This window comes from Pipistrellus kuhlii, unplaced genomic scaffold (genome assembly GCF_014108245.1).
Source record: "Pipistrellus kuhlii isolate mPipKuh1 unplaced genomic scaffold, mPipKuh1.p scaffold_m20_p_1, whole genome shotgun sequence".
Classification (NCBI taxonomy): domain Eukaryota; kingdom Metazoa; phylum Chordata; class Mammalia; order Chiroptera; family Vespertilionidae; genus Pipistrellus; species Pipistrellus kuhlii.
In genome coordinates, this window is record NW_023425404.1 from 152,841,893 (window position 1) to 152,868,143 (window position 26,251).

Here is a 26,251-nt window from a genome sequence, read left to right on the forward strand (position 1 = left end):
CATGCCGAAACCGGTTTGGCTCAGTGGATAGAGCGTCAGCCTGTGGACTGAAATGTTCCAGGTTCAATTCCGGTCAGGGACATGTACCTTGGTTGCAGCCACATCCCCAGTGAAGGGTGTGCAGGAGGCCTGATCGATGTTTCTCTCTCATCGATGTTTCTAGCTCTCTATCCTCCTCCCTTCCTCTCTGTAAAAAAATCAATAAAATATATATATTTTTAAATGCCATACATAATCCTTGATTAAATCCAATCTTGAAAGTAAACTTTTTCATTGGTGAACAATTTGAAAGTCAGTTGTAGGTATCATGTCATTTTACTAATTAATACTTAAAGGGTATTGGGTAAAAGAAGTGAAGAGATTAAGAAGTACAAACTAGTATTTATAAAATAGTCACATTTTATACATAATGTAAAGTACATTATAGGGAACATAGTCAATAATATTACTGTAACTGTGTATGGTGCCAGGTGGGTACTGGAAATACCAGGGCAAAAACCTTGTAAAGTATATGACTGTCTAACCACTATATTGTACACCTGAAACTAATACAAATTAATACTGAACGTAAACTGTAATTGAAAAATAAAAATAAATAATGCTTAACAGTTACTTAAACACATTTACATTCTTAAGATGGATATATTATCCTAACTAACCATGGTACCTTTCTGTCCCACCTAAGAAAATGAACAATAATCTAGTTCATACACATCAACCTTATTCAAAGTTATCCATATGCTTTTTAAAAGTGTATAGAGGAGCCAAAACTGGTTTGGCTCAGTGAATAGAGCGTCAGCCTGCGGACTGAAGGGTCCTAGGTTTGATTCCGGTTGCTGGCACATCCTCAGTGGGGGGTGTGCAAGAGGCAGCTGATCGATGATTCTCTCTCATCAATGTTTCTAACTCTCTATCCCTCTTTCTTCCTCTCTGTAAAAAAAATCAATAAAATATATATTATTTTTAAATGTATAGAGGAAAGATTAGTTGTTATATCTACATCATGGTTATATGGTTATTCATTATAGTACTCTTTCAATTTTTCATAGTAAATTGAACAAAAAGAAAAGAAACAAGAAACACAGGATTCTTTTCCCCAGGTAATTCTTCTCTCCCTTGCCATCCACCAACCTTACCACCACCACTAAGAATTATTTCACAAGAAAGACACTGCTACTTGTTATTCAGACACAGCTTCCCAAAGGCACCACAAGTCTCTTGCCACTGAAAATGTTTATGGTATCCTAGATACCTACAGCTCCAACATCCCAACACACACAAGCATTTCATGTTTATGAAAGACTGGGTTTTAGCAGTGCTTATTCCTATAAGTTTGTTTCCCTAGGAATGGAAGAAGAGAGATGGAAGGAAAAGATAAAATTACATGTGTCTTTCTGTATTGTGTTTATCTTCAGACACCATGCAAATCAACGAGAGAGAAAATATCAAGTTGTCAGCAACTTCTGGTTTCAACTACTGCCAAAGAAAACAATGTTATTTGAAAGCTGTCTTCAAGATAAGTGGAACAGGCACTTATTTGGTTGTGGGATTTGAGACACAGAGCTGCCTACTCAATAACCTCTGGCCTTTATAACATTAGGTTAAGGCAATGCCTCTAGGAGTTTCTTTTAAAACTGAAAATATCCCTAAAGAGGATTAGTAACTTTAAAATTGTACAAGTTATTCTATCAGTAGGTGCTATCTAGTGCAATGCAATAAAAGAATGAGTCAGGTACAATTGAATGGCTGGGGAATGGGAGGAAGAGGAGTTGAAAAGAGAAGAAAGGCAAGAACACAACACTCAGAGCACTGACAACATACAAAGCATTTCCAAGTACATTATTTAATTCTCATTCCATCGTGAGGCAATTTAACTGTTATTCTTATCGTATAGACCAGTAGTCTGCTCTTTGGCCCCTTGAGTGTTCTAACGCCACTTCTTCAAAACAGACTCACCCAGGCCGAAAACCAACTTCTGCGCATGGGCCACGAAATTTCAATCGCACTGTACATGCCTGCCCACATGTGGTATTTTGTGGAAGAGCCACACTCAAGGAGCCGAAGAGCCACATGTGGTCGCAAGCTGTTGTTTGCCAACCACTGGTATAGACTAGTGGACTGGTGCACGAAATTCGTGCATTGCATTGGGGGGGGGGGGGAGGCTTGTAAGCACCCAATCCATGTGTTTCTCTCACATCGATGTTTCTTTCTGTGTCTCTCACCCTCCATTCCACTCTCTCTAAAAATCAATGGGAAAAAATATCCTTGGGCAATAAAGAAATGCAAGGAACCCAAAATATCCTAAACAATATTAAAAAGAACCAAGTTAGAGGACTTACACTTTCTAATCTCAAAACTTATGAAGCTACTGCAATCAAGACAGTGTGGTATTGGCATATGTTAAACGTACAAGTCAATGGAATAGAATTGAGCCTAGAAATATACCCATATATTTATAGTCAACTGATTTCCTATAAGAATGACAAAACAATTCAGTGAAGAATAGCCCTTTTAATAAGGCACTGTGGCAATATTCACATGTAAATGAATGAAGTCAAACCTCTACCTCACACTATACAAAAAAGTGATCCAAAAATGGATTAAAGACCTAAGCCCATATAATAAAAGCCTAATATGCAAATAAACCGATCAGAGGAAAGACCAGTCAACAGGGGACAGAGCCAGTAAGCAGCAGGCAGCACCAGGCCAGCAAGGGGGACTGAGGTGACCAGCAGTGGCAGAGGAACAATAGGGAGGTGGGGCAGGCTGGCACCACCTGGTTCATAAGTCAACACTCAACCACTGAGCCATGCTGACCAGGCTAAAAGGCAAAAGATTTTAATAGAAAATTCTCCAAAGAGATATAAAAATGACCATTAAGCCCATGAAAAGATGCTCAACAGCATTAGTCATGGAAATCTGAATCAAAACCTCTTCATATCCACTAAGATGGCTATAATAAAAAAAAAAAAAATGTCAACATATTAGAAGGATGTGAGGAAATTGGAAACCCTCATACATTGCCAGTGAGAATGTAAAATGGGACAGCCATTGTGGAAAACTTTGGCAGGTCTCAAAAATTTAAACATGGAGTTACCATATGGCCCAGGAATACTATTCCTAAAAATATACCCAGAAAAACTGAAAATATTCGTACAAAAACTTGTACAGAAATGTTCATAATAGCCAAAAAGTGGAAACAACCCTATGTCCATCAACTCGTAAATGGATAAACAAAATGTGATACTACCCATATAATTTAATATTATTCAACCATACAAAATGAATGGCATACAGATACATGCAAAACATGGATGAAACTTGAAAACCTGCTAAGTGAAAGAAACAAGACACTGAGGCCTCATATCATCTGAGTACAGCTGTATGAAATGTCCAAAACAGACATATCTATAAAAAAAAAAAAGGAACTAGATTACTGACAAATGATTGGGGCATAAAGGGAGGAATGAGAAGTGACTGCTAATGAGTATAGGGCTTCCTTTTTTGGGTTGATGAAAATGTTCTAGATTTAGATAGCAGTGGTAGTCCAATATACTAAATATATTAAAAATCACTAAATTGTGCTTAAAAAATTGAATTCTGAGATACGTAAATTATGCCTCAATAAACCTCTTATTTTAAAAATCTGAGTTTGTCCCTAGAATTGTAACAGATTCTATGTAATTAAAGCACAAGTCTCAAAATATGAAGTTACAGAAGATGAGGCATGATACAGTCAGAAATGGTTCTAATCATGAAAAATCATTGCTGTTTGAACTTTGTATGTAGAAGGTAAGGAAACCATAGGAAGATTTTTAAGCAAAGGTATATATATTCATCAGATTTTCATTGGGAAGTAATTAGTAACTACACTCCTATACATGAGCAATAAAAAGAAAAATGGAGCCCTCTCCAGTTTCGCTCAGTGGATAGAGCATCAGCCTGCTTATTGAAAGGTCCTGGATTCTATTCTAGTCAAGGGCACATGCCTAGGTTGTGGGCTCAATTCCAAAAGGGGTGTGCAAGAGGCAGCCGACCAATGATTCTCATCGTTGACGTTTATATCTCTCTTTCCTTTTCCCTTCCTCTCTGAAATCAGTAAAATTATATACATTAAAATAAATGGGGGGAAAGATATCATTTATAATAGCAACAAAAAATCAAAGCACTTTAGGAATAAATCAAATAGAAGATGCATGAGAACTTTAGAAGGGAAATTATAAAACTTTAATAAAATTCAAAGAAAATTTAACCGGAATTTGTATGTTTGTTTAATGGAAAAGATTATAAAGATTTCAATTTCTCACACAGCATTTGATAAATACATTAAAATTCAAATAAAAATCCTACCATTTTTCATAGACTTGGATATGTTGATTCTAAGATTCACATGGAAGTGCAAAGAATTAAAAATAGCTAAAAATTTTTAAAAGGAATAAAAGATGAAGTAGGCATTAGTCACTTTACTAATTATCAACATTATAAACTCTGATAAGATTATAAGGTAATGGCATAGAAATAAACAAAGGGCTACAGAATAACAGAGCTACCTTGGAAACAGAACTATTTAAATGTGAAAATTATTTAAAAAATGCATAACAGCAGACACATTGCATGTTATTAGGAAGTTGCTTGAACTAGGGTTAATAAGAGAATTTGATCTTTACCCCATAACATATTAAATATAAATTCGATGGCTTAGCAACCTAAATATGGAAAATTAAACATTAAAAGCCTTAAAATACATGTATGACTTTAAGGTAGAATGTCTTACATTAGACATAAAAAACACAATTCAAAAGGATGAAACTAATAAATTTGACCATGTTAAAATTTAAATTACAATTTCTGTTTTCAGGAACATGATAGAGATTCAGACAAAAATCTCCCTGGTACAGTTACAGTAATCCTTAAAATGCTGGATAAAATCCTTAAAACACTGACCACCAGGGAGGCACATGCTCAATGCAGGAGCTGCCCCCTGGTAGTCAGTGTGCTCCTACAGCCAACCTCCCACCGCCCCAGTTGGCCTCCAATGGCCCCATTGCCAGCCAGGCTGAGGGACCCCACCTGTGCACAAATTCCTGCACCGGGTCTTCAGTATAAAATAATTATGTTCCACATATTTAAAGAAACAAAATAGGAAACTGAGAGCATAAAAGAGGATCCATAGGTTACTAATATTAATAATGACAAAAATATGGCCAGGCTACTTTATAATACAAATTCAATTTCTAATATGAAAAATATAATAAATAAAAAGGGTAACAGCATATGAAGCATACGGGAAAGAGGGAAGTGGAAGATATATGCTGAATGAAGTAGAATGCTGATATAAACCAAAATGCAGCACAAAGGGTTAAAGATAGAAGCTAGAAAAGGTTATGAGACATGGAGTTTACAGTGAGAAGATTCAATATACACCTGTCACCTAAGATAACTGGGAAGAAGCATTATTAGAATAGATTCAGTTGAGAATTCTCCAGATCTGATGAAACACACCAATCCGCCATTTATTTATTTTTTTTATTTTGATTGATTTCAGAGAGGAAGGGAAAGAGAGAAACAGAAACATCAGTGATGAGAGAGTATCATTGATATGCTGCCTCTTGCACTCTCCCCAATGGGGATAGAGCCCACAACCCAAGCATGTGCCCTTGACCCCATAATCAAACCCAGAACTTTTCAGTCTGCAGTCCAATGCTCTATCCACTGAGCCAAACTACCTAGGGCCTCCAAGTTTTTTAAAAACCAAAGAATTATAAAATAAAATAACTGAAAACCACATTCATACCATCACAGTGAAATAATGAGTACAGCAACCAAGATCAGACACCAAAGCCATCCGTGAGAAAAGACAGATTACCCACAAAGACAATTGGAGTGATTACCAACTTTTCAACAATAAAATGATACCTTCAAAATACTGAAAGAAAATAACTTTCTGCCTAGTTCCATATCAAGAAAAACTCTACAGAATGAAGATGAAATAAAGATTTTCCAGGCTAACAAAATCACCTTCACTAAAGGAACTTTAAAGGAAGAAGGTATCAGAATGAAAACTGAGCCTAGATGAGAGCATTGACTTTATAAAGAAAAAGTATACTAGTAATGACTAATTTGTGATCTAAAGAAAAGTGTAGATCCTGGACAATAATATCATAAATCAGTAGAAGAGAATGACGATAGAAGTTAAAGTATTCTACTAAAGTTCTTATAATATTTGTGAGGCCTACAGATGTTAACTTTAGCCTTGTATTAACCAGTGAAAGTATAAAGAATTTAGTATATAACTTCTAATTAATGGAGGAGAAAAATAAAATGAAGGAAGAGAACCTTAATAGGTCCAAAACAAAGGAAGAAAAAAAATGTTAAGGTAATTGGCAAGCATTATTTGAAGAGGAGTCATGGGAAAAATCAGGAGACAAATTAGAAAAGCATTTCAGTGTGGGGAAAAAAAGGGTCTCAAAGGCCACAGGATGATCATTAAAATAAGAGGTAAAGATGAAGAACGTTTTGCCATATCTATACTTTTGGATTACTTTATAGCAAAAAGTTATCTATTACTTGTGATGTTCACACACATACATGCACACATGTACACACACACACTACAAGCTACTTCAATAGTCCAGGAAATCCTATCTATTGATAATAAAGAGTGGATATGCAAATTGACCATCACACTGTATCAAGATTACTACACCCCCAGAGGAGGCAGGGATTTTATAACACAAGATGGCTGCATCCACAGCAGAGGCCGAATTCCTGTAATGAGAATTAATGAGCAATCAGCAGAGACCTGAGGCAGTGCCCCCACCAGGTAGGGCTTGACGGGGGAACTCAGGCTGCATCCCCTGCTTGGCAGAGCTTGATAGGAGACCTCAGGCCGCACCAACCCACCCACCCTCCCGCCCCGGCAACAGGCCAGGGGACCTGAGGCAGTGCCTCACACCCTGGCACTGGGCCGTGGGTCCTGAGGTCTCGCTCCCCTCCCTCAGGGCTTGACAGGGTACCTCAAGGCACACTTGACAGGGAATCTCAGGTCTCACCCCCCACCCCCGTGCTGGGCCAGGCAACCTGAGGTGGCGTCCCCCATCCAGCAGGGCTTGATGGGGGTGAGGCCAGTCAGGTCTGGATCTAGCCCAATGGGGGTGAAGCCAGCCGGTTCTGGGTCTCACACAATTTCAAGGCACACATGGGTGGGCAGGAACTTGATTCTGGTTCCTATGGCATGCCCCCAACTCTGACAGAAAGATTTTCAAATATATTCTACTAATTTTCTTTCATCTCTGACACTTCTATTATAAAGAAAGGGAAAATAGCAATATTAAAGTATTTCCTCTAATAAATTCCCTTTTAATGTGTATGAATTTCATGTACCAGACCACAGTAAATAACAGTTATTCACAGAAAGTAGGTGACCACTATGTGCTGGCTCCTCACTCACCTAAGACACATGAGTCATTGATTTGGTAAGAACTTTGTGTTTTCAACAATTTTAAAATATATTTTAATAGTGTGATACCATGTCTATTCCAGATGCAAGAAAGCCTGGACTACAGATAGATTTGGGGATTTTGTGATTGTGAATATATCCATCACATAGAGATATTGTGGGAAAATATAGGACAGGTAAAACATCAACACTAGGCAAAGGAAGAATTACTCGGTGAGAATTATGAAATGTTCTAACTCCACCTTAAAATATTTTGGACAACTGCTATTAAAAAATTAAAAGAAAATTCATAAATACACCAAAAGGTTTACTAAAATATATTCACCCTTCAAAAACTTATTTAAAATTGAGTATGGTGTGGCCGAGTGGCTGAGCGTCAACCTATGAACCAAGAGGTCACGGTTTGATTCCCAGTCAGGGCATATGCCCAGGTTGTGGGCTCTATCATCAGTGGGAGGTATGCAGGAGGCAGAGCCAATGTATGATTCTCTCATCACTGATGTTTCTATCTCTCCCTTCATTAAAATCAATAAGAAACATATTTAAAAAATAAATAATAAAATTTAGTATGTATAACATTTAGATACTTCTTATATAAAAGCAAGGCAATTCAACTTAAAGTCCATTTACAAATGAGCTGTTGGCCACTTTTACATTTTAGGTAGTTACTTTATAATACAAACTAGAGGCCCGATGCACAAATTCATGCACCAGTGGGGTCCCTCAGCCTGTAGGATTGGGCCAAAACCAACTCTCCAACATCCCCCAAGGGGTCCTGGATTGCAAGAGGGCGCAGGCCAGGCCGAGGGACCCACCGGTGCACAATCAGGGCCAGGGAAGAAAACAGGATGTTGGCCAGCCAGGGAGGGACTGTGGGAGGGTGCCAGGGTGTGTCCGGCCCGTCTTGCTCAGTCCCAATTGGCCAGACCTCAGCAGCAAGCTAACCTACCAGTTGAAGCATCTGCCTCCTGATGGTCAGTGCATGTCACTGAAGCGGTTGAGCAGCCTTAGCATATTATTAGCATATTGTGCTTTGATTGGTTGAATAGCCGACCTGTCAAACGGACACTTAACATATTAAGTTTTTATTATATAGGATATATTATTCTTAAATAAAAACAGCTCTATTTCAAAGTTTTGAAGACAGGTATAGTTCAAGCTATTTCAATTTAAAATATTAACATGAAATGATCAGAGAAAAAAACAAATCCATTTTTTTACAATACATGAAATTTAGGCTCACCTGATACTAGAAAATTTGCATACATAACTAGTATTTAGTTCATCAAAGTAGTTAAAATCACAACAGCCTATGGTTAGCAAACAAAAACCACTAAAAACTGTACTACTGAGGAGAAACCAAGATGGCGGCATAGGGTAGACACCTGAATGCAGCCTACCACAACAAATTTGAATTTAGAACTGAAAAACAGGGGAGGCATTGCCCTGAAGCACCAGACGGCTGGCTGAGAGGAGGCTCTGCCATCTGGGAAGGAGAGAGAAGGCACGCTGAACCTCAGGAACTGTGAAGGTACGGAGAACTGTGTGCGCGAAAAGGCGCTGGCTTAATCCCGGTGCGGAGAGGAAGGGCCGGACCGAGATTGCTGCTGGCTTACTCCCTGCACGCAGAGAGGGCGGGCCGGGCTGAGTTCGCTACTGGCTTACTCCTGGCACGGAGAGGGCGAACAGCTAACGCGGCTGGCTTTCTTGTCCGAGAGGAAAACAGAATCAGCCTATTGCTCTGATAAACGGCCCCAGACAGGGAGAGGCCAGACTGTCAGGCAGTGGGCAGAGATTTCTCGGAGGTGTGTGAAGCCAGAGGCCATTACTGCGGGACTTGGGGAGGAGCCCAAGGGAAAACAAAGTTTGTCTGCACCAACCCGAGACTCTGCCCTACCTGTGGCTGAGCACAGAAGCTCTCCCAGAGGCTGGCTTTCTCTAAGGAGGGACTTGCAGGAATCCAAAGCTTGTCTGCGCCTTTACCAAAGAGGTGCGTGCGAGCCTGCAACCAATCTTCCAAAACTCTCCGAGAACAGGTCTTTTCTAAGGCGAGACTGACAGGGAACCAAATATTGTCTGCGCCACCCTGAGACACCGCCCTATTCACGCAGAGTACGGAAACCCTCCTAGCTGAGACACTGCCGATCCTCACAGCCAATTGGCTTGGAGATCAATGCTTCTCAGTAATACCAACAAAAAGCAAGGCTTAACAACAAGACTGCACACACAGCCCACAAAGGGCTACACCAAGACTGTCCACCGCAGGTAACTGGGAAGGCTGTGCTACTGGGCTCTACCAGAACACCTAGCACACAAAGCTATTCCATCAAATCAGGGAAACAACTAAAATGCAGACAAGAAGAAGGACACAAAGGAAGGAGATGGAGGAAAAGAAAAGATTGGACATCGAGTTCAAAACTACAGTTATAAGGTTATTCAACAATATCCTAAAAAAGGCCGATAAAATAAATGAGACCTATGAGGATATGAAAAGGGAGCAACTAGAAATAAGGGATCAACAAGAAATGAAGAAAACATTGTCTGAAATAAAAAATATTACACAAAGTCCTAAAAACAGACTGGAAGATCGCAAGAATCAAGACAAACATTTAGAACACAAAGAGCCAGAGGACACTCCTCTGCAGAAGGGAGAAGATAAGAGAATCCAGAAAGTTGAAGATAGTGTAAGAAACCTCCGGGACAATTTCAAGTGAACCAACATCAGAATTATGGGGATTCCAGAAGAGAGAGAGCAAGATACCGAAAGAGTACTAGAAGAAATAGTGACAGAAAACTTCCCCCACCTGGGGAAAGGAATAGACTTACAAGTCCAGGAAGCCCGCAGAACCCCAAACAAAAGGAATCCAAGGAGGACCACACCAAGACATATCATAATTAAAATTCCAAGAGCAAAAGACAAAGAGAGAATATTAAAAGCAGCAAGAGAAAAGCAGGTAGTGACCTATAAAGGAGCACCCATAAGATTGTCAGCTGATTTCTCAACAGAAACCATGCAGGCCAGACGGGAATGGCAAGAAATATTCAAGGTGATGAATAACAAGAACCTACAGCCAAAAATAATCTACCCAGCAAAGCTATCACTCAGAATCAAAGGACAGATAAAGAGCTTCACAAATAAAAAAAACTAAAAGAGTTCATCACCACCAAACCAGAATTATATGAATTGCTGAAGGAGGTTATTTAGGAAGAGGAAGAAGATAAAGATAAAAATTAGGATCAACAAATACGTAGCTATCAACAAGTGAATCTAAAAACCAAGGGAATTTAAAAATCTGATGAACAATATTAACGGGTGAATATAATAGAATCAGAGGTATGGAAGGGGAGTGGACTGACGATTCTCAGGGAAAAGGGGCGTGGGGTTGCGGGAAGAGACTGAACAAAAACTGTGCACCTATGGATGAGGACAATGGGGGATGGGGAAAGGACAAAGGGTGGGGTGTGAGGGTGGGGTGGGAACCTGGTGGAGGGGGGAAGAAATGAGGAACCTTTGTAACAATATGAATAATAAAGATTGATTTATAAAAAAAAATAATAATAATAAAATAAAAAATAAACTTGGCCTCTAAAAAAATAAATAAATAAATAAATAAATAAATAAATAAATAAATAAATAAATAAAAACTGTACTACTAATATGCACATGAACAAGTTAGGAAGCTTGGTAATTCTACCAAGTAAGATAAACCTTTTAGTAAGTCACAAAGAATATAGAGTGTACTGCACGGGATATGTTAACTCCTCCTGGCACTATCCTTTGTCACTATACTGGCCCTAACATGCCCATGTCTATGCATACACTTTGTATAACAATCTCAAGTGTGCCAAGTAAACACAGAACCTCCTGTAATTACTTCAGAAGGAGTAAAGGGATTACTGAGAAAAATCGCAGCACAGAGCTGAACTTATCAGCAGAGAACCAGTATCCATTACTCCAAGACCTGATACCAAAACCTTGGCTGAGAAAACAGATGCATATTTAAACATTCTGTGTAATCCTAGGCAAAGCACACTCTACAATGTTTAAAATCTGTTTATCTTGGTGTTACTAAATACAAACAAGGCACAAATTCAGCTGAGACCTGTTTGGCTCAGTGGATAGAGCGTTGGCCTGCAGACTGAAAGGTCCCAGGTTCGATTCCGGTCAAGGGCATGTACATTGGTTGCGGGCACATCCCCAGTAGGGGGTGTACAGGAGGCAGCTGGTCTATGATTCTCTCTCATCGGTGTTTCTAACTCTCTATCCCTTTCTCTTCCTTTCTGTAAAGAATCAATAAAAAATATATTTTTTTTTAAAGACACAAATTCAAAGAATAGCTTGTATAATTTGTCCTTTTCAAAGACAGCTCAAGTCTTTCTGATTACTTATTTCTGTCAGGCAGAGTACTGCATATCCTTTGCATTATTCCACCATTCCCTGGGCTTAATGCTCCATTGACTAAATACAGTTTGTCCTATTAATGGAAAACCATCCAGTATTATCTAAGTGCTCTCCAGCTACTTGGCCAGGCCCCTGGTTAAATGACTGAGTCTGCTTTCAGCCTGAGTTGACACACAGGGATTGCCAACCACAACAGAACAACTCTGAGGGCTGAGAAGGAATCACCTTGGCACACCTACAACCCATTGTGGCACCATTGGTATGTGCACTGCACATCAGTAGGGAGAACTTGGCTAAACTCTTCTGATATTAGAGATAAGACTAGATACTGCCTTACAAACATTTGTTATACTTTTGATAGAAAAGCCAACCAGACTGAGAAAACTTATGCATAAAACTTTTTCATTACACACACACACACACACACTTGACTTAACACCAAAATCTCCTCCAATGAAACAAGTATTTATATTCAGGTTAGAAGCATAAAATCTCTATACACTTTCACTTCCCAGTATTTTCATGCATATTATAAGTACCTACGACCACTATTATATAAGTCACTAAAATACAAAACCTTGAATATCATATTTTAATTGTAAACATCACAGAAAATCAAGAATATTACAAATATAATTTATATAATGTTTATGTATTCTGAAGTCTGCAGTATAAGTTTCCTGAGGAAAGGGTCTGAATAAATTTCACTAGATCCTCGAAGAAATATGCAATCCAAAAAAGTTATTTTTACTACTCTTAACTAGAATATGCAACACAAAGGACTTTTTCCAAATTCTGGTCCTCTATGTCCCCTTCTTAAAACTGTCTATTTAACTGACTTCTAAGGGTACATGACCTTTCTTGGCCTCAGATTCCTTCTCTGTGAAAATGGAAACAGTGCTGTTGCCTCTCTACTTAAGAACTGTTGAACACATTAAACTTGGCAATGCAGGAGAAAGTTCTCTAGGCAATTAGACATCTCTATCAAAATATGTCAGTGCAAAATAATTTAGTATTGTTTATCATTGATATTTTATCTGCTAAAATGATATACAAAAACATTTAAAATTTCAGAGAATAAGTGCAGTATTTTATATTAACACATTACAGACTGATCACAAGAATTCTTGCTTCATATTACACAGTGTTTTACAAAGTATTATATTTTAAAAAGATATTAGCTTGTAAGAGCATGAAATAAGTAACTTCAAAATGCAATGGGTATTTAATTTTTAAAGCGTGTCTTTAACATTTATGTAAAATGTTTTTTGTGTGCCCTGGCTGGTTTGGTTCAGTGGATAGAGCACATGTGTCAAACACAAGGCCCGCGGGCCAAATCCGTCCCGCCAGGCCTTGCAATGTGGCCCGCACCGCGCTGTCATCACTGCACTCCGCTGCGTTTCCATCACAATGACAGTTTATGACTGTTCAGTAAACCATTCGGCCCGCGATTTAGGCTGGATTTTAGATTTTGGCCCTTTCTCTGATTGAGTTCGACACCCCTAGGATAGAGCATCAGCCTGCAAACTGAAGGGTCCCGGGTTCGATTCCAGAGCAGGGCAGATGCCTGGGTTGCAGGCTTGATCCCCATTGGGGGATGTGCAGGAGGCAGCCAATCAATGATTCTCATCACTGATGTTTCTTCCTTTCCCTCCGCCTTCCTCTCTGAAATCAATAAAGATGTATTTAAAAAACAAACAAACAAAAAAAGTTTTTTGTACTAGTTCAATAGAAACTCATCTGGCTACTGGATAAAGCTAACAATAAAACTACCTATTGCAATGTGTTAAAAGAAAAAAAAAAAAAAAGAAAGAAAACCCAACCTCTGTCTTAAAATCATTGATATGCCCAGCCTTTGGTTCTTTCATTCAGTTTGTGGATCTTTAAGACATGTAGGTTTAGGAGTCAAGATGGTGGCTGACAGGACAATAGTGAGGAGGAGAGTGTGAATGAGAGAGGGAAAGGAGAGTGCGTGGACGTGTGGGGTGTGTGTGGGGTGTGTGTGAGGCAGGGAGGGACAGTTATACTCTACAAGACTGTCTGGGACTGGCAGATCAGGCTCCCCTGGCTGGGCAGCATCTGCTACAGCTGCAATTTCTCCCGGGGCAGGTCTCTGCTGCAGAGACCACACCATCTGGGAGAGCTGCTGTGACTGGGGGTCCACCCTCACCTCCACCTGTGGAGCCCTCAGACACCACCTGGAACCCTACAGCCACACCGGCCAGGGACCAGCTGCCTAGGCTGCGAACCCACGAACACCAAGACTCGAGCTTACCCAGCCACGGGTGCCTAAAAACTGTCTAGGGATAGACAAGGTGGCTGCCAAATAGGGAGACACGTCCTGCACCTTCTCACAGAGCAGATAGAAGACAGAATAAAAGTACTAGTCTTGAGAGGGAAGTTCAATGCTCTACAGTAGGGGTGTCGAACTCAATCAGAGAAGGGGCCAAAATCTAAAATCCAGCCTAAATCGCGGGCCGAATGGTTTACTGAACAGTCATAAACTGTCATTGTGATGGAAACGCAGCGGAGTGCAGTGATGACAGCGCGGTGCGGGCCACATTGCAAGGCCTGGCGGGACGGATTTGGCCCGCGGGCCTTGTGTTTGACACATGTGCTCTACAGGCTTACCTCAAAAAAACAAAAACAAAAAATGGTAATAAATTACCTAACCCAACAACTCAAAGAATTAGAAAGTAAGCAACAAGAAAAGCCCAGAATGAATAGAAGGAAAAAAAATAATAAAGATCAGAGAAGAAATAAACAACATAAAGACAAAAAAAAAAAAATCAATAAAACCAAGAGCTGGTTTTTTGAAAGGATAAACAAGATTGATGAACCTCTAACGAGGCTCACCAAGAAGCAGAGAGAGAGGACCCAAGTAAACAAAGTCAGAAATGAAAGAGGTGAAGTAACAACTGACTCCCCCAAGACATACAAAAAATTATGAAAAAATATTATGAACAACTCTATTCCAACAAACTGGTCAACCTAGAAGAAATGGACATATTCTTGGAAAAATACAAGCTTCCAAAACTCAATAGGCCAATAACTACCAAAGAAATTGAAGCAGTAATCAAAAATCTCCCAGTAAACCAAAGCCCTAATGTGGGCTTTACAGGGAAGTTCTACCAAGCATTCAAAAAAGAACTAAAACCTGTCCCCTTCAGACTATTTCAAAAAATTCAAGAGGAAGGCACACTTCCAAGCTTTTTCTATGAAGCCAGCATTTCCCTAATTCCAAAACCAGATGAAGACACCACAAGAAAGAGAACTAGAGGCCATTATCCTTGATGATCTTAGATGCTAAAATCCTAAACAAAAATTCTAGCAAATCAGATCCAGCATTACATTAGAAAGATCATACACCATGACCAAGTGGAATTTATTCTAGGGATGCAAGGATGGTACAATATCCGCAAATCAATAAATGTGATATATCACATAAACAAATTGAGACAAAAATCACATAATTATATAAATCGATGCAGAAAAAGCACGTGACAAAATCCAACACCGTTTCATGATAAAAACTCTCAGCAAAGTGGGAATAGAGGGAGCAGACCTCAACATAATAAAAGCCTTATATGAGAAACCTACAGCCAACATCATACTCAAAGGGTAAAAACTAAAACCATTTCCCCTAAGAATAGGAACAAGACAGGGATGCCCACTTGCACCACTCCTATTCGACACAGCACTGCAAGTGCTAGCATAGTGATCAGACAAGGAGAGAAATAAAAGGCATCCAATTTGGAAAAGAAGTAAAACTGTCCTTATTCACAGATGACATGAAAACCCCAAAGATTCCATCAAAAACTACTACACTTAAATAAAAATTAATTCTGCAATGTAGTAGGATACAAAGTTAACACCCAGAAATCTATGACTTTTTATACACCAATCTGCATGGGGGGTGTCCCTCAGCCCTGCCTGCACCCTCTCGCAATCTGGGACTGCTGGCTCCTAAACATTCACCTGCCTGCCTACCTGATCACTCCTAACCATTCAGCATGCCAGGCTTATCAACCCCAACTGCTCCCTCATTCCAGCATGATCACCCCTAACTGCCCACTCCTGCCAGACTGATTGCCCCCAACTGTCCCCCCTGCTGGCCTGCTCAACCCCAACTGCTTCCCTGCAGGTCTGCTTGCCCCCAACTGCCCTCCCCTGCCAGCCTGATCACCCCTAACCACCTCTGCCTAGGCCCCATCACCATGGCTTTGTCTGGAAGGACATCTGAAAGCTCTCCTGGAAGGTCTCCCAATCTAATTAACATATTACTCTTTTATGTATTAATATAGATAATGAACTCACAGAAAGAGAAACTGGAAAACAATCCCACTTACCATTGCACCAAAAAAATTAAGATACCTAGAAATAAATCTAGGTAGGTAAAAGACCTGTACTCAGAAAACTATAGGACACTGAAAAAAGAGATAGAGGAAGACAAACAGATGGAAGAACATACCATGTTCATACTCTGGTAGAATCAACATCATTAAAATGTCCATACTACTCAAAGCAATTTATAGATTCAATGCATTCCCCATTAAAATAGCAACGGCATATTTCACAGATCTAGAAAAAAATATCCAAAAAATCATCTGGAATTTAAAAAGACCCCAAATAGCCACAGCAATCCTGAGCAAGAAGAAAAAAGTTGGAGGGATCATAATACCAGATATCCAGCAGTATTACAAAGCCAAGGATCTCAAAACTGTCTGGTACTGGCACAAGAACAGAACAGAGACAGAAATAGATGCAGGCCACTATGCTCAATAAATATTTTACAAAGGAGGCAAGAGCATACAATGGAGTCAAGACAGTCTCTTCAATAAACAGTGCTGGGAAATTTGGTCAGATACATGCAAAAAAATGAAACTAGATCACCAACTTACACAAAATACAAAAACAAACTCTAAATGGTTAAAGCACTTAAATCTAAGATGGAAAACTATAAAAATCCTATAGAGGACTCCATAGGCAACAAAATAGCAGACATATGTTGTAGCAATATATTTATCAATATATTGTTCTTAGGGCAATGGAAACTAAGGAGAAAATAAACAAAGGGGACTACATCAAAATAAAAAAAATTATTTTTTTTTTTAATTTAAAAAAATCAACAATACGAGAAAGCCCACTGCATGGGAAGACGTATTTGCCAATGCTATTTCAGATAAGGGTTTAATCTCCAAAATTTACAGAGAACTCATGCAACTTAACAAAAGGAAGATAAACAATCAAATCAAAAAATGGGTAAAGGACCTTAATAGACACTTTTCAAAAGAGGACATAAAGAAGGCTGAGAGACATATGAAAACATGCTCAAAGTCACTAATCATTCGAGAGATGCAAATCAAAATGACACTGTGGTTCCATCTCACACCTGTCAGAATAGCTATCATCAACAAATCAACAAACAACAAGTGCTGAAGAGAATTCGGAGAAGGAACCATCATGCACCGCTGGTGGGAATGCAGACTGGTGCAGCCACTGTGGAAAACAGTATGGTATTTCTCAAAAAATTAAAAATGGAACTTCCATTTAACCCAATAATCCCACTTCTAGGAATATATCCTGAGAAAACAGAAACACTATTCAGAAAGGATATATGCACTGCTATGTTCATAGCAGCACAATTCACCATAGGTAAGATTTGGAAACAGCCTAAATTCCCATCAGCAGATGAGTGGATTAAAAAACTGTGGTACATCTACACAATGGAATACTATGCGCTATAAAAAAGAAGGAACTTTTACCATTTGCAACAGCATGGATGGAACTGGACAGCATTATGCTAAGCAAAATAAGCCAGTCGGAGAAAGATAAATATCATATGATCTCACTCATATATGGGATATAATGATCAATATAAACTGATGAACAAAAGTAGATCCAGAGACAAGGGGTGGGGCGGGGGGTGGAGATCAACAAAAGGACTTGCATGCATGCATATTAGCATAACCAATGGACACGGACAACTGGGGCGGTGGGGGCTTGTCCTCAGGGGAGGCAATGAACTGGGGAAGGAGGAGTCAATCAGTGGAAAAGGAGACATGTATTACTTCAAACAATGAAAGAAAAGGCATGTAGGTTTAGCCCTAGCCTGTTTCACTCAGTGGATAGAGCATCGACTGCAGACTGACTGACTGAAGGGTCCCAGGTTTGATTCCAGTCAAGGGCACTTGCTCACGTTACAGGCTCCATCCCTTTAAGGGGGTGTGTATGGCAGCCAATCAATGATTCCCTCTCATCACTGATGTTTCTCTCTCTCTTCCTCCCTCTCTGAAATCAATAAAAATATATTTTTTAAAAAGACATGTAGGTTTATATTAGAATATATTTTACTTGAATGAGGGTATCAGCAGTCGTGTGCATTTTTTTACTTAACAATGATTACAATGAAACTCCCGAGTAAGAGAATTCCAGGCACCCACTAAAACTTTGTTAAAATTACTGCACACCTGGCCTGGCTGGTGTGCTCCACTGGCTGAGCATCAATCCTGAACCAGGAGGTCACAATTCGATTCTGGTCAGGGCAAATGCCCAGTTTGGGGGCTCGATCCCCAGCAGGGGGCGTGCCAATCAGTGATTCTCTCTTTCATCACTGATGTTTCTATTTCTCTCTCCCACTCCTATCCTCTCTAAAATAAAAAACATTTAAAAAAAAAAAAAAAACTTTATACCCGAAATGATTTATTCAGAAACTAGGAAAGAGTCACACTTATGGCAGAATATGATCATAACATTTTTAACAACAAATGCCTTCTGAATGAAATAACTTATAGAATCGCAATACCAAGAAAACTAAAAAAAAGAAAACCAGTTTTCCTCCTCCCTTGGCAAGGCTCTATATATGTTAACATTTCTAAAATTATTCCTGTGACCTAAAAACTCTTAATGGATTTTGACCCTAAAAAGCCCAAGTAACAGAGAGAGCCTTAGAAAAGGTTAACTTTCTCACACACCGAACAGGTACTTTGTTGCCTTTTCATTTGTTTCTTTCAACTAAAATCGTATCAGATTATAATTCTCACATTTATGACTACAATATTTTTCTATACTGACCTGACCTACCTGTATTTAGAGAAACTATAGTTATTTTAAAACCTAACAGATCGCTAGACCTTCATAGATAGAGTCTATGTCTGTTTATCTTCAATTCCTAAGGTCTAAGTCAATGGTCGGCAAACTCATTAGTCAACGGAGAGAAATATCAAGAGTACAATTGAAATTTCTTTTGAAAGCCGAAATTGAGAGCTGAAAACCGACTTCTGCGCATGAGCCACCAAGTTTCAATCACACTGTATGTGCGCGCCTGCATGGGGTATTTTGTAGAAGAGCCACACACAAGGGGTGAAAGAGCTTAATGTAACTCACGAGATGCAATTTGCCGACACTGGTCTAAGTTATAATAAGAATATATGTAGCTCCCACTATAGTGGACATATGTTGGAAAATACTAATTTATAGTGCAGAGTTTATTTTGTGGACCTACATTTTGCAGTTGGGATTGTTCACCTGGGGTTCACAGACATCCACGTGTGTTTTTCTTAGGAATGGGTTTAAGGTTTTCAGTATATTCTCCAAAGAACACACAAAGAAAAGTTAGGAACTGCTGTAGAATTTGTAGGTCACACTTTCCAGTTGTTGCTTGTATTATAGTTACTTGGGCACTGCTGGTGGCTTGGATCTGGGGAACCCCTTTTTCAGTTAGGTAAACTGGGCCAACCTTGTTTTTGTTTATTTTTTCAGGTGAAAGAAACAAACAGGCATATATGCTGAGCAGGAATCAGATATAGTAAGTATTAAGAAACAAATAGAGCCCTAAACAGTTTGGCTCAGTGTAGAAAGCGTAGGCCTTACAGAATGAAAGGTCCCAGGTTCGATTCCAGTCAAGGGCATGTACCTTGGTTGTGGGCTCATCCCCAGTATGGGGTGTGCAGGAGGCAGCTGATTGATGTTTCTCTCCCATGGATGTTTCTAATTATCCCTCTCCCTTCCTCTCTGAAATAAAGAAAAACACACACACACACACACACACACACACACACACACACACACACACATATATATATATATATATATATATATATATATATATATATATATACATATATATATATATATATATTTTTTTTTTAAAGGAAGTAGAAAACAGAAGAAAATCAGATAAATTGATGAAGAAAAAACAGGAGTGAGAAGTAATGAGGGGCACAGCCTCTAAAGCTGGGTGTAAAGGAGGGAAAGATATTAGAGGTTGATTGGGGTAGGGGGTTATACTCTAAGTCCTGAGGATGCAATTTACAGCATGGGGACTATAGTTAGTAATACTGTATAATGTATTTGAAAGTTTCTGAAAGAGTAAATTTTTTTTTTTTTTTTTTTTTTTTTTTTTTTTTGCGGACACCAGGACCAAGGATCACCAGCTGCCCAAGTATCAAAATATTATGCATCTCTTGATGTCAATTCCAAACGTAGAGCAATTAAGCTGCTCTACGTGTGCCACTCATGACAAGGTTCTTTTGGAGAGAGTAAATTTTAAAAGTAAATCATCACAAATAAAAATTTGTAATGTATATGATTAATGTTACAAGACTTATTGTGATCATTTTGTAATATAAACAAACATCGAATCATTATCTTGTACACCAGAAACTAAAATGTCAGTAAGATCTCAATTTTTTGAAAAGCTATTTAGAAAAATACAGATACTAGATAAAATGCTTATTGATACTGATGGTGATAATTCCACAATTAAATGACATTAAATTTTTTTCTTCTAATATTGTAAAATCATAGATCAAACACCATTCCATTTTTACTTTTTACTTGCTTGTGTACAAAAACATGCAACATGTATCACAGAAGCAATGTAAGGTCATTTTCAAGAAAATTGTTTTAAGATGTCATTGGACTTTATTTCACTACAAAGACAACGTTTAGTATTCCAGTTTTAAATCAAATGCATTTGTGCCATGGTCAAATAAAATGAAAAGTTGAAAAAACTTTATTTTATTTTTAATAAATGTAGCACATGTTTGTTAAATAAAATGCTAACAGAATTTGATATTATAGTTCCTCTGACTCCAAGCCTTAATGTTTTCATAACCGTGAACTAGGAACAGGAAAAAGTGGAGAATAATAGCTCGGCTACTCCTCTTCCTCTTTTCATTTTCCTTCCACCATACAGGAAGTCCTAGATATACTATGCTATATGCAATTGAAGAAGCTAAAGTACTGTGAGGTTAATTACTTTACAGTTCACAAATGAATTATTTCATTTAGAAATGGACCTTTCTAGGCTGAGACAACAGACTAATTTGGGAGAAGCTTAAATTTTAAAATTTTAATATTAATCCTGACATCTTAAACAACTGTAATAATAATTGGATGGCCTTAGGAAAGAGCAAACAAAGATTTAACTCAAATATGTTTGGGAATATGCCCTTTCCACAGACTCCTGAGGCTCCTAAACATTCACCCAATAATACTCCAGCTAGCTCCAGAATATTAAAAACCCCCTCATCCTTCAAGCCTGCTTCAATCAAGGGCCAATGCCTGTATGGGCACAGGATCCAATTAAGTGGGAAAAGTGCTTAAGTTTATTTGTCCGAAATTCTGCCCTCCACAACAAATACTATAGTGTTACTCTAGGTTCATCCCTTACTCTACTTTCTCACAGTTGAATAAATGAATTAAATTGGATAATTTCTATAACTATGGAAGGTTTAAAGACACACTAGAATTTTACAATAAAAACTGCTGCCCAATGTGGTTCAGTGGTTAGAACCTCAGCCCACACACCAAAGGGTGGCAAGTTCAATTCGATTCCTAGTTAAGGGTTCGTACCTGGGTTGAAGGTTGGATCCCTGGCCTGGTGAGAGTATGTGCAGGAGGCAACCAATCGATCTCTCTCACATCAATATCTATCTGTCTCTCCCTCTCTCCCCTCCCTCCCTACTTCCATCCTTCCCTCCTTCTTTTCCACTCTTATCCCCTTTCTTCTCTTCCTTCCACTCCCTCAATGGAAAAAAATATAGCCTTGATTGAAGATTAACAAAAGTAAAATAAAGACTGTTATTCCAATAATACCAACTCCAATTAATACTTAGGACATTTTCTGGGGGGAAAAAAGCTCAATTCAGATTCTTGTATACCACCCCCTACCCTCCATCCCTATATTTTTTCTTCTAAAAAGCAAGTATCAGTAGGACTGACTTCACAATACCTATAATGGCCCACTATAATTTTTTAAATATATATAGTCTTTATTATAATAGAATGACAGGCACTTCTCCAACATAAGAACATATTTTAACCTCAAATCTGTAAAGAGGAGCTAATTCTCATGCTAGAAATGTATGGGACATTAAATTAGTTACATGCAACTTTCATTATAGCACCTTGCAAACTTATATTCCTATGGACAGGATACTATCAGCAAAGTGCCATATACACACACTTTTTTTTTTTTTAAATCCATGGATTTACAACATTTCTTAAATTCCCACTTCAGTGAGCTGAAAAACATAAAATCCATATGAAAACTATAAATTTGGACTGAGATCCTTAAAATGTTTCCTTTGGATTGTATAAACAATATTTTGCTTAAAGATAAAAAAAAAATTAACTTTTAACAATCCAGTTAATTATTCAAACTGGCCCAGCTATAAACAGTACTTTTTTAGATCTACATAACACTGTATACACTACCAGTTAATTATTTTACCAACTTCGGTCACTAATCACTCATCAAAAGCCTATGCACAGCTAGGCATATTCAAAATCCTACTTCTATAAAAATAATTCAAAATCTATGTCCAATTGAGCAGCATCTTTTTTTTTTTCTTTTCTTTTCTTTTGTATACAAATAATAGACCATTAACATTCAGTAGGAGAGATTCTGTTAAGCAGGCCAGAAAATGAAAAGTGGGTCATGGCCAGTGATGCACAATCCCACTCCCTAGAAAAACAGTCATGACAATATTCACTAAGTAAAATATTTCACTGCACTATATAAACATCATTTTAGTACTAATATCTTAATGATTTCAGAATGATTAGTAAAACCTTAACTAATTACTGGCAATCTAATTCAAAGGAAAATACTTAAGTATGTAAAAGGTCTAATCAGCCCTAACAATGACCCCACCACATAAATTAAACAAAAGAGTAAACACAGTATTTGGGCAGGGAAAGTGGTGTGCTGGAAACCTCTCTTCCAGAAAACCAAAGAAGAAATAGAAGAATGTTGAGGATGGTAATAATTAGATATTAGCAAAACTACACAGACTTAATTTGCTACCCTCTGATCTGTTATGCCAGGCTTATAGATTTCCTTGTCTCAAAGGAAATTCAATGTCTTGCTACCTAAAAATGAGCACCTCATAGACTAGTTAGAGGGATCCCCCAAAGTAAAAGTCACATGTTTCTTCCCTCCAGACATTAAGGAGATGAGGCCCCTTCTTCCTAATCTCTCATTCTCTTAGATACCAGTTGTCTCATTAAGCTCGGTACTGTCAGCCACTCACAAGAAAGCCATGGTAAGTTGACCATTTCCAATATAGTTACTTTCTTAAGATTAGGGACTCAGAGTACTACTTTAGACTTGTTCAGCCTGCTCTCTTTGTCCTACAGCAGTGGCTTTCTTTACAGATTATATAAATCAAGGGGACTATTTTGTACATTTTTGAGAGGCATAGCTAATAAGAAGAACAATGCAGCGCCCACAAAACAAAGATGTACTCTCCATGTTATCATAACAGAAATCAAACAGCCTAGGAATAACCAATAATTCTGGCCGTATTTTTTCCATCCTTCTAGATAATATTACACACCTACATTATCCCTAAATATTGCTATTGCTAATTTAGTGTTTATAAACTAAACTTGAAAAACAGGGTCACGGTGCTCCTAAATATTGATTGAACAGTTTGATATGTCAAAAATACTTGCTATCCAGGTGTTTCATAGTAAAAGCAGACCTCTGATTGCTTTTCAATTCAAGCTTTAATCTCTTACAAATGTATTGAATACCTATAGAGTGCAGCACTGCAAGAGATAAAAGATGAGTATAAGCCAAACCTTAAAGGAGCTCTTAATCTCGCAGTAGAGGAAACTTTTTATTGGTTATTTTATTGAAATAGAACAAAGCTGTGTAAAAGAAGTGCAATATTAGTAACAGTTGCTACACCAGATATCAAAGGAAGGCATAAGTATACTCATTTGGTTCCTAATAGGGTTTCACACACAAAAAAAATAAAGATTGCAAGAAAGTAATTGTATTTTTAAATGCATCCTGCAAGATCTAATTTCAACATAATAGGGCAGGTTTCTGCACTCTAGGCAAATGTAACAATATAAGCTGAAAATGAGAAAGCGTGAGAGAAATGCAGAAGATATCAAGTACAAATATGTCAATATACATACAGGATTGGAGTGAGAGATTAGGGTTGGAGAGGTGGGCAGGGTCACACTGCAGAGAGCCTTGAATCCATCCCAGATAATGACTTTGTATTTCACTTGGATAGGCAACTAAGAGGATAACAAGGCAGAGATCCATTTCTGGGGAAAAAAAGCTAGAAGGAATATAGGAGTTGATTTGGTGAGTAAAGAGCCTAACAAAAGAGCCTGCCTGATAACGTAATCCTATATAATAAAAGACTAATATACAAATAGACCAAACGGAGGAACAACAGGTCACTATGACTCGCACTGACCATCAGGAGGCAGGCGCTGAATGCCGGAGCTGTCCCGTGGTGGTCAGTGCGCCCCCCCGAAGCCAGGCTCACTGCTGGTGAGTGCAGCGGCAGTGGCGGGACCTCTCCCACCTCTGCGGCAGCACTAAGGATGTCCGACTGCCGATTAGGCCCACTCCCACATCCCCTGAAGGCTCCCAGACCGCAAGAGGGCGCAGGCCAGGCTGGGGTGACCCCTTCCCTCCTCCCCTGCACAAATTTTGTGCACCGGGCCTCTAGTTCTCTGATAAGTGTTAAAAACCCAAATTAGACAGCACTAGAAACAAAAGTAATTTCTCACATCTATCATCATGGGTAAGCACTCTATCCATAAACTCACTTAGAGAAAATATTGCCATTAAGTGTTTCTCATATATTATTCCCAAATAAAATTTGAAAAACAAAGTATCTTACTTCCAGGTACTCTCTAAATTATATATATTACAAATGAATCAGTTGGAGAACACAAATTAAGTGACAAAAGATGTATTAGAAGTGGCATATCCTTTGAAACTAAACAGTACTCTGAAATGCTAAACAATTTTGAGCTCCTATCCCCTTGTCTCAAGGGAAACCACACAAGGCAATTTCTTAGGGGAAGAAAACATGTATTCCCAATGATTAAGAAACAATTTTACACTGTGGGATAAAAAATAAATTGCTAATCCATAGTGAAGCTTGCCAAAGAACTCAAATGCATGATAATCAAACACAATCTTTCCATTATCGTCCAGTCCTAAAACTGTTCATCTTCATCCCTCCTCCTTCCCAAGCTCTTCTCTCATCAAAACATGAAAATCAGTTTTACAGACAGAGAATGCTAAAATGGAAAAAGATGCTACGGATTCATTTTTGTCCTCATTTTTTGAGGAAACCGGGATCAAAATGTCATAATGAGAGTTGGTAGCAGGACTAGGATCAGCAGCTGGCCCAAATCCAAGTTTTGTCTTTTCTTTTAAAAGTTAACTCCAAGGCACCATTGAAAAAGATTTAATAAAATGTTAAAATAGATAAACTAGTAGTAACAACTGTTTTTCTATTTTAAAATAGTATCTCTTGTAAAATGCCTCCCCAAAGGCTACATCCCAAATTATGCCCTTAGTGTTACAGAAATTCTGTGAGACCAGGACAAACCAAAAATTTCAAAAACAAAGTATGGAAAGGCCGGACAACCACTTTCCTGCAGATTCGTGAAAATGTTAGCAGAAATTTGCTGACTGATCTCATTTGTAAAGATGATACACACAGAGAATCTCCAAATTAACTAAGTGCCAACTATTTAACAAAGCTCAGTCATTAACCAATCAACTCCCTAAAAATACCACTTCCCCAAAAATAAGACAGTGTCTTATATTAATTTTTGCTCCCAAAGATGCGCTAGGTCTTATTTTCAGAAAATGTCTTATTTTTCCATGAAGAAGAATACAGTACACATTTACTGTTAAATGAAAATAAAGGAAATTTGTTACCTGTATACGGTACGGTAGTACGGTAGTTGTCAACACAAACCAGACAAACTGTGAATCCTACAGTATCAAGAATTTACTCATTTATTCAATGACAATCATGTCATCATCTTCTGGAACATCATCATAACAATGCAATTCCTAAATTTCCTGTGACTCCATTTCTTTCAGAATCAGT

At 38.4% G+C, this 26,251-nt stretch overlaps 1 protein-coding gene and 1 pseudogene across 3 annotated transcripts in view; both read right to left on the minus strand.

Moving 5' to 3' along the window:
- Window positions 1-26,251, minus strand: part of BMP2K (BMP2 inducible kinase) — a 118,668-nt gene that overhangs the window by 84,432 nt on the left and 7,985 nt on the right. The window lies entirely within an intron of this gene.
- Window positions 20,270-20,395, minus strand: LOC118710667 (annotated as a pseudogene).